The 14,899-nt window shown below is 45.1% G+C and overlaps 12 non-coding genes across 12 annotated transcripts; all 12 read right to left on the minus strand.

The window, feature by feature from the left end:
- Positions 1-73: 73 nt before the first annotated feature.
- Positions 74-264, minus strand: LOC141187189 (U2 spliceosomal RNA). Its single transcript, XR_012261398.1, has one exon. It is a non-coding gene; the product is annotated as a U2 spliceosomal RNA (small nuclear RNA).
- A 1,123-nt stretch (positions 265-1,387) lies between these two features.
- Positions 1,388-1,578, minus strand: LOC141184231 (U2 spliceosomal RNA). The gene has a single exon (XR_012259006.1). It is a non-coding gene; the product is annotated as a U2 spliceosomal RNA (small nuclear RNA).
- A 1,120-nt stretch (positions 1,579-2,698) lies between these two features.
- LOC141187190 (U2 spliceosomal RNA) lies at positions 2,699-2,889 on the minus strand. The gene has a single exon (XR_012261399.1). It is a non-coding gene; the product is annotated as a U2 spliceosomal RNA (small nuclear RNA).
- Positions 2,890-4,011: 1,122 nt separating this feature from the next.
- Positions 4,012-4,202, minus strand: LOC141187192 (U2 spliceosomal RNA). Its single transcript, XR_012261401.1, has one exon. It is a non-coding gene; the product is annotated as a U2 spliceosomal RNA (small nuclear RNA).
- A 1,120-nt stretch (positions 4,203-5,322) lies between these two features.
- LOC141187193 (U2 spliceosomal RNA) lies at positions 5,323-5,513 on the minus strand. Its single transcript, XR_012261402.1, has one exon. It is a non-coding gene; the product is annotated as a U2 spliceosomal RNA (small nuclear RNA).
- Positions 5,514-6,633: 1,120 nt separating this feature from the next.
- LOC141187194 (U2 spliceosomal RNA) lies at positions 6,634-6,824 on the minus strand. Its single transcript, XR_012261403.1, has one exon. It is a non-coding gene; the product is annotated as a U2 spliceosomal RNA (small nuclear RNA).
- Positions 6,825-7,948: 1,124 nt separating this feature from the next.
- LOC141186384 (U2 spliceosomal RNA) lies at positions 7,949-8,139 on the minus strand. The gene has a single exon (XR_012260667.1). It is a non-coding gene; the product is annotated as a U2 spliceosomal RNA (small nuclear RNA).
- Positions 8,140-9,260: 1,121 nt separating this feature from the next.
- On the minus strand, positions 9,261-9,451 carry LOC141187195 (U2 spliceosomal RNA). The gene has a single exon (XR_012261404.1). It is a non-coding gene; the product is annotated as a U2 spliceosomal RNA (small nuclear RNA).
- Positions 9,452-10,572: 1,121 nt separating this feature from the next.
- On the minus strand, positions 10,573-10,763 carry LOC141187196 (U2 spliceosomal RNA). The gene has a single exon (XR_012261405.1). It is a non-coding gene; the product is annotated as a U2 spliceosomal RNA (small nuclear RNA).
- A 1,122-nt stretch (positions 10,764-11,885) lies between these two features.
- LOC141187198 (U2 spliceosomal RNA) lies at positions 11,886-12,076 on the minus strand. Its single transcript, XR_012261406.1, has one exon. It is a non-coding gene; the product is annotated as a U2 spliceosomal RNA (small nuclear RNA).
- Positions 12,077-13,199: 1,123 nt separating this feature from the next.
- LOC141187199 (U2 spliceosomal RNA) lies at positions 13,200-13,390 on the minus strand. The gene has a single exon (XR_012261407.1). It is a non-coding gene; the product is annotated as a U2 spliceosomal RNA (small nuclear RNA).
- Positions 13,391-14,502: 1,112 nt separating this feature from the next.
- LOC141187200 (U2 spliceosomal RNA) lies at positions 14,503-14,693 on the minus strand. Its single transcript, XR_012261408.1, has one exon. It is a non-coding gene; the product is annotated as a U2 spliceosomal RNA (small nuclear RNA).
- Between the last annotated feature and the right edge of the window lie 206 nt (positions 14,694-14,899).

Raw genomic sequence — 14,899 nt, forward strand, 5'->3', positions numbered from 1 at the left:
AATCCGACAAACAAGCAAAATGAACAAAAAGCATTGAATTCAATTCTTTCTGATTTTATAAACTGCATTAAAGAAGGGGTGCACCGGTCCTGGAGATACTGCAATACCAGGTCAATGCGTGGAGTGGACAGAGCAAGCTCTTTTTCCATCTCCCTGTTCTAAAAATCCATTTAATATATGGTCCCCAGATAGGGGACGTATCAGATATTAAACTGATAAGAACAGATACTACACTTGATCTTAGCCAAAAGGCCGAGAAGCGATAACCAGAATTGGTTTCCGAGTACGGTGCCACCCAAGGATTCTGAAAAGTCCATTTGTGGAGATGGCCACCTGGACTCCCGTTAAGAAGACATGCTGTCAACCTCTAGATCCCTCACATGCCTGCACTTTTCGGCTTGCTGCTGCTGCAATCCACGCGTTTTAGATCTGCATAACTCCACCTCTTTTAGCACAGTACCCTCAACCCCCGGCTGTTCCCACCCGCCTCAACACCGTTGGAAGGGAGGAGAACCAATTAAGGCGGGGGGGGGGGGGTGGAACGAGCAGCTGTCTACCCTTAGCAGGAGGGTTGCTGATTAATTACCTCTCCTGCTGCTGCTGCTGCTGGCTGTCCAGCAGCAGACTGAAGGTGGCTGCTGCTGTGCGCAGGTATATAAAGGCTCAGAGCCTATTATGACACGCGCAGCCAGCGTTCCATTGCCACATTCCGTCTACTGCAGGCGGGATACCTGGATGGCTGAATGTCACTGAGAAGCTCACAGAGACCGCCATAAGCAACAGTTTAAAAGAATGCCACAGACTAATCAACCAAACTTTTTGGGTTGGTTTCTCTTTTATAGTCTGCAGGCATTAAATGAAAGAAGTCAGTGTTCCAGCAGAGGGAGACAACGTTTCAGAAAAGGCATTGTAGCAAACCAAAAAAGAAATTTTAAGCGCAGCAGAGTAACCAGCTCACATACCTGTTAGCTCAGGTGAGTTTAAAAGGCTGCTGTTGATAACAAGGGCATTTGCTAAATAGATGGTGTGTGTGCAACAATATACTGAAAGGTCAATTATATTGTGCAGCTTATCTCACCACCTGTAGTTATTTAGGTGAAAGCTCCAAAATGCTTGCCTAATATGTCTGTTTATCCAAAAGGAAGTATAGAGGGAGAGCTAGATAGATAGCATTGCATTACATTACATTACATGGCAATGCAATGCACAGTTGCTGAAGTTGAACCAAAATGAGCTTGTCATCTGGCTTCTGCAACTTTTAACATGAAAAATCCAATGAGGAGAAGAAAAGCAAAGCCAAAGAGTCCATCCCAAAATCCGACAAACAAGCAAAATGAACAAAAAGCATTGAATTCAATTCTTTCTGATTTTAGAAACTGCATTAAAGAAGGGGTGCACCAGTCCTGGAGATACTGCAATACCAGGTCAATGCGTGGAGTGGACAGAGCAAGCTCTTTTTCCATCTCCCTGTTCTAAAAATCCATTTAATATATGGTCCCCAGATAGGGGACGTATCAGATATTAAACTGATAAGAACAGATACTACACTTGATCTTAGCCAAAAGGCCGAGAAGCGATAACCAGAATTGGTTTCCGACTACGGTGCCACCCAAGGATTCTGAAAAGTCCATTTGTGGAGATGGCCACCTGGACTCCCGTTAAGAAGACATGCTGTCAACCTCTAGATCCCTCACATGCCTGCACTTTTCGGCTTGCTGCTGCTGCAATCCACGCGTTTTAGATCTGCATAACTCCACCTCTTTTAGCACAGTACCCTCAACCCCCGGCTGTTCCCACCCGCCTCAACACCGTTGGAAGGGAGGAGAACCAATTAAGGCGGGGGGGGGGTGGAACGAGCAGCTGTCTACCCTTAGCAGGAGGGTTGCTGATTAATTACCTCTCCTGCTGCTGCTGCTGCTGGCTGTCTAGCAGCAGACTGAAGGTGGCTGCTGCTGTGCGCAGGTATATAAAGGCTCAGAGCCTATTATGACACGCGCAGCCAGCGTTCCATTGCCACATTCCGTCTACTGCAGGCGGGATACCTGGATGGCTGAATGTCACTGAGAAGCTCACAGAGACCGCCATAAGCAACAGTTTAAAAGAATGCCACAGACTAATCAACCAAACTTTTTGGGTTGGTTTCTCTTTTATAGTCTGCAGGCATTAAATGAAAGAAGTCAGTGTTCCAGCAGAGGGAGACAACGTTTCAGAAAAGGCATTGTAGCAAACCAAAAAAGAAATTTTAAGCGCAGCAGAGTAACCAGCTCACATACCTGTTAGCTCAGGTGAGTTTAAAAGGCTGCTGTTGATAACAAGGGCATTTGCTAAATAGATGGTGTGTGTGCAACAATATACTGAAAGGTCAATCATATTGTGCAGCTTAACTCACCACCTGTAGTTATTTAGGTGAAAGCTCCAAAATGCTTGCCTAATATGTCTGTTTATCCAAAAGGAAGTATAGAGGGAGAGCTAGATAGATAGCATTGCATTACATTACATTACATGGCAATGCAATGCACAGTTGCTGAAGTTGAACCAAAATGAGCTTGTCATCTGGCTTCTGCAACTTTTAACATGAAAAATCCAATGAGGAGAAGAAAAGCAAAGCCAAAGAGTCCATCCCAAAATCCGACAAACAAGCAAAATGAACAAAAAGCATTGAATTCAATTCTTTCTGATTTTAGAAACTGCATTAAAGAAGGGGTGCACCGGTCCTGGAGATACTGCAATACCAGGTCAATGCGTGGAGTGGACAGAGCAAGCTCTTTTTCCATCTCCCTGTTCTAAAAATCCATTTAATATATGGTCCCCAGATAGGGGACGTATCAGATATTAAACTGATAAGAACAGATACTACACTTGATCTTAGCCAAAAGGCCGAGAAGCGATAACCAGAATTGGTTTCCGACTACGGTGCCACCCAAGGATTCTGAAAAGTCCATTTGTGGAGATGGCCACCTGGACTCCCGTTAAGAAGACATGCTGTCAACCTCTAGATCCCTCACATGCCTGCACTTTTCGGCTTGCTGCTGCTGCAATCCACGCGTTTTAGATCTGCATAACTCCACCTCTTTTAGCACAGTACCCTCAACCCCCGGGTGTTCCCACCCGCCTCAACACCGTTGGAAGGGAGGAGAACCAATTAAGGCGGGGGGGAGGGGTGGAACGAGCAGCTGTCTACCCTTAGCAGGAGGGTTGCTGATTAATTACCTCTCCTGCTGCTGCTGCTGCTAGCTGTCCAGCAGCAGACTGAAGGTGGCTGCTGCTGTGCGCAGGTATATAAAGGCTCAGAGCCTATTATGACACGCGCAGCCAGCGTTCCATTGCCACATTCCGTCTACTGCAGGCGGGATACCTGGATGGCTGAATGTCACTGAGAAGCTCACAGAGACCGCCATAAGCAACAGTTTAAAAGAATGCCACAGACTAATCAACCAAACTTTTTGGGTTGGTTTCTCTTTTATAGTCTGCAGGCATTAAATGAAAGAAGTCAGTGTTCCAGCAGAGGGAGACAACGTTTCAGAAAAGGCATTGTAGCAAACCAAAAAAGAAATTTTAAGCGCAGCAGAGTAACCAGCTCACATACCTGTTAGCTCAGGTGAGTTTAAAAGGCTGCTGTTGATAACAAGGGCATTTGCTAAATAGATGGTGTGTGTGCAACAATATACTGAAAGGTCAATTATATTGTGCAGCTTATCTCACCACCTGTAGTTATTTAGGTGAAAGCTCCAAAATGCTTGCCTAATATGTCTGTTTATCCAAAAGGAAGTATAGAGGGAGAGCTAGATAGATAGCATTGCATTACATTACATTACATGGCAATGCAATGCACAGTTGCTGAAGTTGAACCAAAATGAGCTTGTCATCTGGCTTCTGCAACTTTTAACATGAAAAATCCAATGAGGAGAAGAAAAGCAAAGCCAAAGAGTCCATCCCAAAATCCGACAAACAAGCAAAATGAACAAAAAGCATTGAATTCAATTCTTTCTGATTTTAGAAACTGCACTAAAGAAGGGGTGCACCGGTCCTGGAGATACTGCAATACCAGGTCAATGCGTGGAGTGGACAGAGCAAGCTCTTTTTCCATCTCCCTGTTCTAAAAATCCATTTAATATATGGTCCCCAGATAGGGGACGTATCAGATATTAAACTGATAAGAACAGATACTACACTTGATCTTAGCCAAAAGGCCGAGAAGCGATAACAAGAATTGGTTTCCGACTACGGTGCCACCCAAGGATTCTGAAAAGTCCATTTGTGGAGATGGCCACCTGGACTCCCGTTAAGAAGACATGCTGTCAACCTCTAGATCCCTCACATGCCTGCACTTTTCGGCTTGCTGCTGCTGCAATCCATGCGTTTTAGATCTGCATAACTCCACCTCTTTTAGCACAGTACCCTCAACCCCCGGCTGTTCCCACCCGCCTCAACACCGTTGGAAGGGAGGAGAACCAATTAAGGCGGGGGGGGCGTGGAACGAGCAGCTGTCTACCCTTAGCAGGAGGGTTGCTGATTAATTACCTCTCCTGCTGCTGCTGCTGCTGGCTGTCCAGCAGCAGACTGAAGGTGGCTGCTGCTGTGCGCAGGTATATAAGGGCTCAGAGCCTATTATGACACGCGCAGCCAGCGTTCCATTGCCACATTCCGTCTACTGCAGGCGGGATACCTGGATGGCTGAATGTCACTGAGAAGCTCACAGAGACCGCCATAAGCAACAGTTTAAAAGAATGCCACAGACTAATCAACCAAACTTTTTGGGTTGGTTTCTCTTTTATAGTCTGCAGGCATTAAATGAAAGAAGTCAGTGTTCCAGCAGAGGGAGACAACGTTTCAGAAAAGGCATTGTAGCAAACCAAAAAAGAAATTTTAAGCGCAGCAGAGTAACCAGCTCACATACCTGTTAGCTCAGGTGAGTTTAAAAGTCTGCTGTTGATAACAAGGGCATTTGCTAAATAGATGGTGTGTGTGCAACAATATACTGAAAGGTCAATTATATTGTGCAGCTTATCTCACCACCTGTAGTTATTTAGGTGAAAGCTCCAAAATGCTTGCCTAATATGTCTGTTTATCCAAAAGGAAGTATAGAGGGAGAGCTAGATGGATAGCATTGCATTACATTACATTACATGGCAATGCAATGCACAGTTGCTGAAGTTGAACCAAAATGAGCTTGTCATCTGGCTTCTGCAACTTTTAACATGAAAAATCCAATGAGGAGAAGAAAAGCAAAGCCAAAGAGTCCATCCCAAAATCCGACAAACAAGCAAAATGAACAAAAAGCATTGAATTCAATTCTTTCTGATTTTAGAAACTGCATTAAAGAAGGGGTGCACCGGTCCTGGAGATACTGCAATACCAGGTCAATGCGTGGAGTGGACAGAGCAAGCTCTTTTTCCATCTCCCTGTTCTAAAAATCCATTTAATATATGGTCCCCAGATAGGGGACGTATCAGATATTAAACTGATAAGAACAGATACTACACTTGATCTTAGCCAAAAGGCCGAGAAGCGATAACAAGAATTGGTTTCCGACTACGGTGCCACCCAAGGATTCTGAAAAGTCCATTTGTGGAGATGGCCACCTGGACTCCCGTTAAGAAGACATGCTGTCAACCTCTAGATCCCTCACATGCCTGCACTTTTCGGCTTGCTGCTGCTGCAATCCACGCGTTTTAGATCTGCATAACTCCACCTCTTTTAGCACAGTACCCTCAACCCCCGGCTGTTCCCACCCGCCTCAACACCGTTGGAAGGGAGGAGAACCAATTAAGGCGGGGGGGGGGTGGAACGAGCAGCTGTCTACCCTTAGCAGGAGGGTTGCTGATTAATTACCTCTCCTGCTGCTGCTGCTGCTGGCTGTCCAGCAGCAGACTGAAGGTGGCTGCTGCTGTGCGCAGGTATATAAAGGCTCAGAGCCTATTATGACACGCGCAGCCAGCGTTCCATTGCCACATTCCGTCTACTGCAGGCGGGATACCTGGATGGCTGAATGTCACTGAGAAGCTCACAGAGACCGCCATAAGCAACAGTTTAAAAGAATGCCACAGACTAATCAACCAAACTTTTTGGGTTGGTTTCTCTTTTATAGTCTGCAGGCATTAAATGAAAGAAGTCAGTGTTCCAGCAGAGGGAGACAACGTTTCAGAAAAGGCATTGTAGCAAACCAAAAAAGAAATTTTAAGCGCAGCAGAGTAACCAGCTCACATACCTGTTAGCTCAGGTGAGTTTAAAAGGCTGCTGTTGATAACAAGGGCATTTGCTAAATAGATGGTGTGTGTGCAACAATATACTGAAAGGTCAATTATATTGTGCAGCTTATCTCACCACCTGTAGTTATTTAGGTGAAAGCTCCAAAATGCTTGCCTAATATGTCTGTTTATCCAAAAGGAAGTATAGAGGGAGAGCTAGATAGATAGCATTGCATTACATTACATTACATGGCAATGCAATGCACAGTTGCTGAAGTTGAACCAAAATGAGCTTGTCATCTGGCTTCTGCAACTTTTAACATGAAAAATCCAATGAGGAGAAGAAAAGCAAAGCCAAAGAGTCCATCCCAAAATCCGACAAACAAGCAAAATGAACAAAAAGCATTGAATTCAATTCTTTCTGATTTTAGAAACTGCATTAAAGAAGGGGTGCACCGGTCCTGGAGATACTGCAATACCAGGTCAATGCGTGGAGTGGACAGAGCAAGCTCTTTTTCCATCTCCCTGTTCTAAAAATCCATTTAATATATGGTCCCCAGATAGGGGACGTATCAGATATTAAACTGATAAGAACAGATACTACACTTGATCTTAGCCAAAAGGCCGAGAAGCGATAACCAGAATTGGTTTCCGACTACGGTGCCACCCAAGGATTCTGAAAAGTCCATTTGTGGAGATGGCCACCTGGACTCCCGTTAAGAAGACATGCTGTCAACCTCTAGATCCCTCACATGCCTGCACTTTTCGGCTTGCTGCTGCTGCAATCCACGCGTTTTAGATCTGCATAACTCCACCTCTTTTAGCACAGTACCCTCAACCCCCGGCTGTTCCCACCCGCCTCAACACCGTTGGAAGGGAGGAGAACCAATTAAGGCGGGGGGGGGGGGGGTGGAACGAGCAGCTGTCTACCCTTAGCAGGAGGGTTGCTGATTAATTACCTCTCCTGCTGCTGCTGCTGCTGGCTGTCCAGCAGCAGACTGAAGGTGGCTGCTGCTGTGCGCAGGTATATAAAGGCTCAGAGCCTATTATGACACGCGCAGCCAGCGTTCCATTGCCACATTCCGTCTACTGCAGGCGGGATACCTGGATGGCTGAATGTCACTGAGAAGCTCACAGAGACCGCCATAAGCAACAGTTTAAAAGAATGCCACAGACTAATCAACCAAACTTTTTGGGTTGGTTTCTCTTTTATAGTCTGCAGGCATTAAATGAAAGAAGTCAGTGTTCCAGCAGAGGGAGACAACGTTTCAGAAAAGGCATTGTAGCAAACCAAAAAAGAGATTTTAAGCGCAGCAGAGTAACCAGCTCACATACCTGTTAGCTCAGGTGAGTTTAAAAGGCTGCTGTTGATAACAAGGGCATTTGCTAAATAGATGGTGTGTGTGCAACAATATACTGAAAGGTCAATTATATTGTGCAGCTTATCTCACCACCTGTAGTTATTTAGGTGAAAGCTCCAAAATGCTTGCCTAATATGTCTGTTTATCCAAAAGGAAGTATAGAGGGAGAGCTAGATAGATAGCATTGCATTACATTACATTACATGGCAATGCAATGCACAGTTGCTGAAGTTGAACCAAAATGAGCTTGTCATCTGGCTTCTGCTACTTTTAACTTGAAAAATCCAATGAGGAGAAGAAAAGCAAAGCCAAAGAGTCCATCCCAAAATCCGACAAACAAGCAAAATGAACAAAAAGCATTGAATTCAATTCTTTCTGATTTTAGAAACTGCATTAAAGAAGGGGTGCACCGGTCCTGGAGATACTGCAATTCCAGGTCAATGCGTGGAGTGGACAGAGCAAGCTCTTTTTCCATCTCCCTGCTCTAAAAATCCATTTAATATATGGTCCCCAGATAGGGGACGTATCAGATATTAAACTGATAAGAACAGATACTACACTTGATCTTAGCCAAAAGGCCGAGAAGCGATAACCAGAATTGGTTTCCGACTACGGTGCCACCCAAGGATTCTGAAAAGTCCATTTGTGGAGATGGCCACCTGGACTCCCGTTAAGAAGACATGCTGTCAACCTCTAGATCCCTCACATGCCTGCACTTTTCGGCTTGCTGCTGCTGCAATCCACGCGTTTTAGATCTGCATAACTCCACCTCTTTTAGCACAGTACCCTCAACCCCCGGCTGTTCCCACCCGCCTCAACACCGTTGGAAGGGAGGAGAACCAATTAAGGCGGGGGGGGGGGTGGAACGAGCAGCTGTCTACCCTTAGCAGGAGGGTTGCTGATTAATTACCTCTCCTGCTGCTGCTGCTGCTGGCTGTCCAGCAGCAGACTGAAGGTGGCTGCTGCTGTGCGCAGGTATATAAAGGCTCAGAGCCTATTATGACACGCGCAGCCAGCGTTCCATTGCCACATTCCGTCTACTGCAGGCGGGATACCTGGATGGCTGAATGTCACTGAGAAGCTCACAGAGACCGCCATAAGCAACAGTTTAAAAGAATGCCACAGACTAATCAACCAAACTTTTTGGGTTGGTTTCTCTTTTATAGTCTGCAGGCATTAAATGAAAGAAGTCAGTGTTCCAGCAGAGGGAGACAACATTTCAGAAAAGGCATTGTAGCAAACCAAAAAAGAAATTTTAAGCGCAGCAGAGTAACCAGCTCACATACCTGTTAGCTCAGGTGAGTTTAAAAGGCTGCTGTTGATAACAAGGGCATTTGCTAAATAGATGGTGTGTGTGCAACAATATACTGAAAGGTCAATTATATTGTGCAGCTTATCTCACCACCTGTAGTTATTTAGGTGAAAGCTCCAAAATGCTTGCCTAATATGTCTGTTTATCCAAAAGGAAGTATAGAGGGAGAGCTAGATAGATAGCATTGCATTACATTACATTACATGGCAATGCAATGCACAGTTGCTGAAGTTGAACCAAAATGAGCTTGTCATCTGGCTTCTGCAACTTTTAACATGAAAAATCCAATGAGGAGAAGAAAAGCAAAGCCAAAGAGTCCATCCCAAAATCCGACAAACAAGCAAAATGAACAAAAAGCATTGAATTCAATTCTTTCTGATTTTAGAAACTGCATTAAAGAAGGGGTGCACCGGTCCTGGAGATACTGCAATACCAGGTCAATGCGTGGAGTGGACAGAGCAAGCTCTTTTTCCATCTCCCTGTTCTAAAAATCCATTTAATATATGGTCCCCAGATAGGGGACGTATCAGATATTAAACTGATAAGAACAGATACTACACTTGATCTTAGCCAAAAGGCCGAGAAGCGATAACCAGAATTGGTTTCCGACTACGGTGCCACCCAAGGATTCTGAAAAGTCAATTTGTGGAGATGGCCACCTGGACTCCCGTTAAGAAGACATGCTGTCAACCTCTAGATCCCTCACATGCCTGCACTTTTCGGCTTGCTGCTGCTGCAATCCACGCGTTTTAGATCTGCATAACTCCACCTCTTTTAGCACAGTACCCTCAACCCCCGGCTGTTCCCACCCGCCTCAACACCGTTGGAAGGGAGGAGAACCAATTAAGGTGGGGGGGGGGGTGGAACGAGCAGCTGTCTACCCTTAGCAGGAGAGTTGCTGATTAATTACCTCTCCTGCTGCTGCTGCTGCTGGCTGTCCAGCAGCAGACTGAAGGTGGCTGCTGCTGTGCGCAGGTATATAAAGGCTCAGAGCCTATTATGACACGCGCAGCCAGCGTTCCATTGCCACATTCCGTCTACTGCAGGCGGGATACCTGGATGGCTGAATGTCACTGAGAAGCTCACAGAGACTGCCATAAGCAACAGTTTAAAAGAATGCCACAGACTAATCAACCAAACTTTTTGGGTTGGTTTCTCTTTTATAGTCTGCAGGCATTAAATGAAAGAAGTCAGTGTTCCAGCAGAGGGAGACAACGTTTCAGAAAAGGCATTGTAGCAAACCAAAAAAGAAATTTTAAGCGCAGCAGAGTAACCAGCTCACATACCTGTTAGCTCAGGTGAGTTTAAAAGGCTGCTGTTGATAACAAGGGCATTTGCTAAATAGATGGTGTGTGTGCAACAATATACTGAAAGGTCAATTATATTGTGCAGCTTATCTCACCACCTGTAGTTATTTAGGTGAAAGCTCCAAAATGCTTGCCTAATATGTCTGTTTATCCAAAAGGAAGTATAGAGGGAGAGCTAGATAGATAGCATTGCATTACATTACATTACATGGCAATGCAATGCACAGTTGCTGAAGTTGAACCAAAATGAGCTTGTCATCTGGCTTCTGCAACTTTTAACATGAAAAATCCAATGAGGAGAAGAAAAGCAAAGCCAAAGAGTCCATCCCAAAATCCGACAAACAAGCAAAATGAACAAAAAGCATTGAATTCAATTCTTTCTGATTTTAGAAACTGCATTAAAGAAGGGGTGCACCGGTCCTGGAGATACTGCAATACCAGGTCAATGCGTGGAGTGGACAGAGCAAGCTCTTTTTCCATCTCCCTGTTCTAAAAATCCATTTAATATATGGTCCCCAGATAGGGGACGTATCAGATATTAAACTGATAAGAACAGATACTACACTTGATCTTAGCCAAAAGGCCGAGAAGCGATAACCAGAATTGGTTTCCGACTACGGTGCCACCCAAGGATTCTGAAAAGTCCATTTGTGGAGATGGCCACCTGGACTCCCGTTAAGAAGACATGCTGTCAACCTCTAGATCCCTCACATGCCTGCACTTTTCGGCTTGCTGCTGCTGCAATCCACGCGTTTTAGATCTGCATAACTCCACCTCTTTTAGCACAGTACCCTCAACCCCCGGCTGTTCCCACCCGCCTCAACACCGTTGGAAGGGAGGAGAACCAGTTAAGGCGGGGGGGGGGGGTGGAACGAGCAGCTGTCTACCCTTAGCAGGAGGGTTGCTGATTAATTACCTCTCCTGCTGCTGCTGCTGCTGGCTGTCCAGCAGCAGACTGAAGGTGGCTGCTGCTGTGCGCAGGTATATAAAGGCTCAGAGCCTATTATGACACGCGCAGCCAGCGTTCCATTGCCACATTCCGTCTACTGCAGGCGGGATACCTGGATGGCTGAATGTCACTGAGAAGCTCATAGAGACCGCCATAAGCAACAGTTTAAAAGAATGCCACAGACTAATCAACCAAACTTTTTGGGTTGGTTTCTCTTTTATAGTCTGCAGGCATTAAATGAAAGAAGTCAGTGTTCCAGCAGAGGGAGACAACGTTTCAGAAAAGGCATTGTAGCAAACCAAAAAAGAAATTTTAAGCGCAGCAGAGTAACCAGCTCACATACCTGTTAGCTCAGGTGAGTTTAAAAGGCTGCTGTTGATAACAAGGGCATTTGCTAAATAGATGGTGTGTGTGCAACAATATACTGAAAGGTCAATTATATTGTGCAGCTTATCTCACCACCTGTAGTTATTTAGGTGAAAGCTCCAAAATGCTTGCCTAATATGTCTGTTTATCCAAAAGGAAGTATAGAGGGAGAGCTAGATAGATAGCATTGCATTACATTACATTACATGGCAATGCAATGCACAGTTGCTGAAGTTGAACCAAAATGAGCTTGTCATCTGGCTTCTGCAACTTTTAACATGAAAAATCCAATGAGGAGAAGAAAAGCAAAGCCAAAGAGTCCATCCCAAAATCCGACAAACAAGCAAAATGAACAAAAAGCATTGAATTCAATTCTTTCTGATTTTAGAAACTGCATTAAAGAAGGGGTGCACCGGTCCTGGAGATACTGCAATACCAGGTCAATGCGTGGAGTGGACAGAGCAAGCTCTTTTTCCATCTCCCTGTTCTAAAAATCCATTTAATATATGGTCCCCAGATAGGGGACGTATCAGATATTAAACTGATAAGAACAGATACTACACTTGATCTTAGCCAAAAGGCCGAGAAGCGATAACCAGAATTGGTTTCCGACTACGGTGCCACCCAAGGATTCTGAAAAGTCCATTTGTGGAGATGGCCACCTGGACTCCCGTTAAGAAGACATGCTGTCAACCTCTAGATCCCTCACATGCCTGCACTTTTCGGCTTGCTGCTGCTGCAATCCACGCGTTTTAGATCTGCATAACTCCACCTCTTTTAGCACAGTACCCTCAACCCCCGGCTGTTCCCACCCGCCTCAACACCGTTGGAAGGGAGAAGAACCAATTAAGGCAGGGAGGGGGGGGTGGAACGAGCAGCTGTCTACCCTTAGCAGGAGGGTTGCTGATTAATTACCTCTCCTGCTGCTGCTGCTGCTGGCTGTCCAGCAGCAGACTGAAGGTGGCTGCTGCTGTGCGCAGGTATATAAAGGCTCAGAGCCTATTATGACACGCGCAGCCAGCGTTCCATTGCCACATTCCGTCTACTGCAGGCAGGATACCTGGATGGCTGAATGTCACTGAGAAGCTCACAGAGACCGCCATAAGCAACAGTTTAAAAGAATGCCACAGACTAATCAACCAAACTTTTTGGGTTGGTTTCTCTTTTATAGTCTGCAGGCATTAAATGAAAGAAGTCAGTGTTCCAGCAGAGGGAGACAACGTTTCAGAAAAGGCATTGTAGCAAACCAAAAAAGAAATTTTAAGCGCAGCAGAGTAACCAGCTCACATACCTGTTAGCTCAGGTGAGTTTAAAGGGCTGCTGTTGATAACAAGGGCATTTGCTAAATAGATGGTGTGTGTGCAACAATATACTGAAAGGTCAATTATATTGTGCAGCTTATCTCACCACCTGTAGTTATTTAGGTGAAAGCTCCAAAATGCTTGCCTAATATGTCTGTTTATCCAAAAGGAAGTATAGAGGGAGAGCTAGATAGATAGCATTGCATTACATTACATTACATGGCAATGCAATGCACAGTTGCTGAAGTTGAACCAAAATGAGCTTGTCATCTGGCTTCTGCAACTTTTAACATGAAAAATCCAATGAGGAGAAGAAAAGCAAAGCCAAAGAGTCCATCCCAAAATCCGACAAACAAGCAAAATGAACAAAAAGCATTGAATTCAATTCTTTCTGATTTTAGAAACTGCATTAAAGAAGGGGTGCACCGGTCCTGGAGATACTGCAATACCAGGTCAATGCGTGGAGTGGACAGAGCAAGCTCTTTTTCCATCTCCCTGTTCTAAAAATCCATTTAATATATGGTCCCCAGATAGGGGACGTATCAGATATTAAACTGATAAGAACAGATACTACACTTGATCTTAGCCAAAAGGCCGAGAAGCGATAACCAGAATTGGTTTCCGACTACGGTGCCACCCAAGGATTCTGAAAAGTCCATTTGTGGAGATGGCCACCTGGACTCCCGTTAAGAAGACATGCTGTCAACCTCTAGATCCCTCACATGCCTGCACTTTTCGGCTTGCTGCTGCTGCAATCCACGCGTTTTAGATCTGCATAACTCCACCTCTTTTAGCACAGTACCCTCAACCCCCGGCTGTTCCCACCCGCCTCAACACCGTTGGAAGGGAGGAGAACCAATTAAGGCGGGGGGGGGTGGAACGAGCAGCTGTCTACCCTTAGCAGGAGGGTTGCTGATTAATTATTACCTCTCCTGCTGCTGCTGCTGCTGGCTGTCCAGCAGCAGACTGAAGGTGGCTGCTGCTGTGCGCAGGTATATAAAGGCTCAGAGCCTATTATGACACGCGCAGCCAGCGTTCCATTGCCACATTCCGTCTAGATACCTGGATGGCTGAATGTCACTGAGAAGCTCACAGAGACCGCCATAAGCAACAGTTTAAAAGAATGCCACAGACTAATCAACCAAACTTTTTGGGTTGGTTTCTCTTTTATAGTCTGCAGGCATTAAATGAAAGAAGTCAGTGTTCCAGCAGAGGGAGACAACGTTTCAGAAAAGGCATTGTAGCAAACCAAAAAAGAAATTTTAAGCGCAGCAGAGTAACCAGCTCACATACCTGTTAGCTCAGGTGAGTTTAAAAGGCTCCTGTTGATTACAAGGGCATTTGCTAAATAGATGGTGTGTGTGCAACAATATACTGAAAGGTCAATTATATTGTGCAGCTTATCTCACCACCTGTAATTATTTAGGTGAAAGCTCCAAAATGCTTGCCTAATATGTCTGTTTATCCAAAAGGAAGTATAGAGGGAGAGCTAGATAGATAGCATTGCATTACATTACATTACATGGCAATGCAATGCACAGTTGCTGAAGTTGAACCAAAATGAGCTTGTCATCTGGCTTCTGCAACTTTTAACATGAAAAATCCAATGAGGAGAAGAAAAGCAAAGCCAAAGAGTCCATCCCAAAATCCGACAAACAAGCAAAATGAACAAAAAGCATTGAATTCAATTCTTTCTGATTTTAGAAACTGCATTAAAGAAGGGGTGCACCGGTCCTGGAGATACTGCAATACCAGGTCAATGCGTGGAGTGGACAGAGCAAGCTCTTTTTCCATCTCCCTGTTCTAAAAATCCATTTAATATATGGTCCCCAGATAGGGGACGTATCAGATATTAAACTGATAAGAACAGATACTACACTTGATCTTAGCCAAAAGGCCGAGAAGCGATAACCAGAATTGGTTTCCGACTACGGTGCCACCCAAGGATTCTGAAAAGTCCATTTGTGGAGATGGCCACCTGGACTCCCGTTAAGAAGACATGCTGTCAACCTCTAGATCCCTCACATGCCTGCACTTTTCGGCTTGCTGCTGCTGCAATCCACGCGTTTTAGATCTGCATAACTCCACCTCTTTTAGCACAGTACCCTCAACCCC

The sequence above is a fragment of the Phyllobates terribilis genome, unplaced genomic scaffold (assembly GCF_046119375.1).
Source record: "Phyllobates terribilis strain yellow unplaced genomic scaffold, ASM4611937v1 Scaffold_40__1_contigs__length_11209783, whole genome shotgun sequence".
NCBI classification, from domain to species: Eukaryota; Metazoa; Chordata; class Amphibia; order Anura; family Dendrobatidae; genus Phyllobates; species Phyllobates terribilis.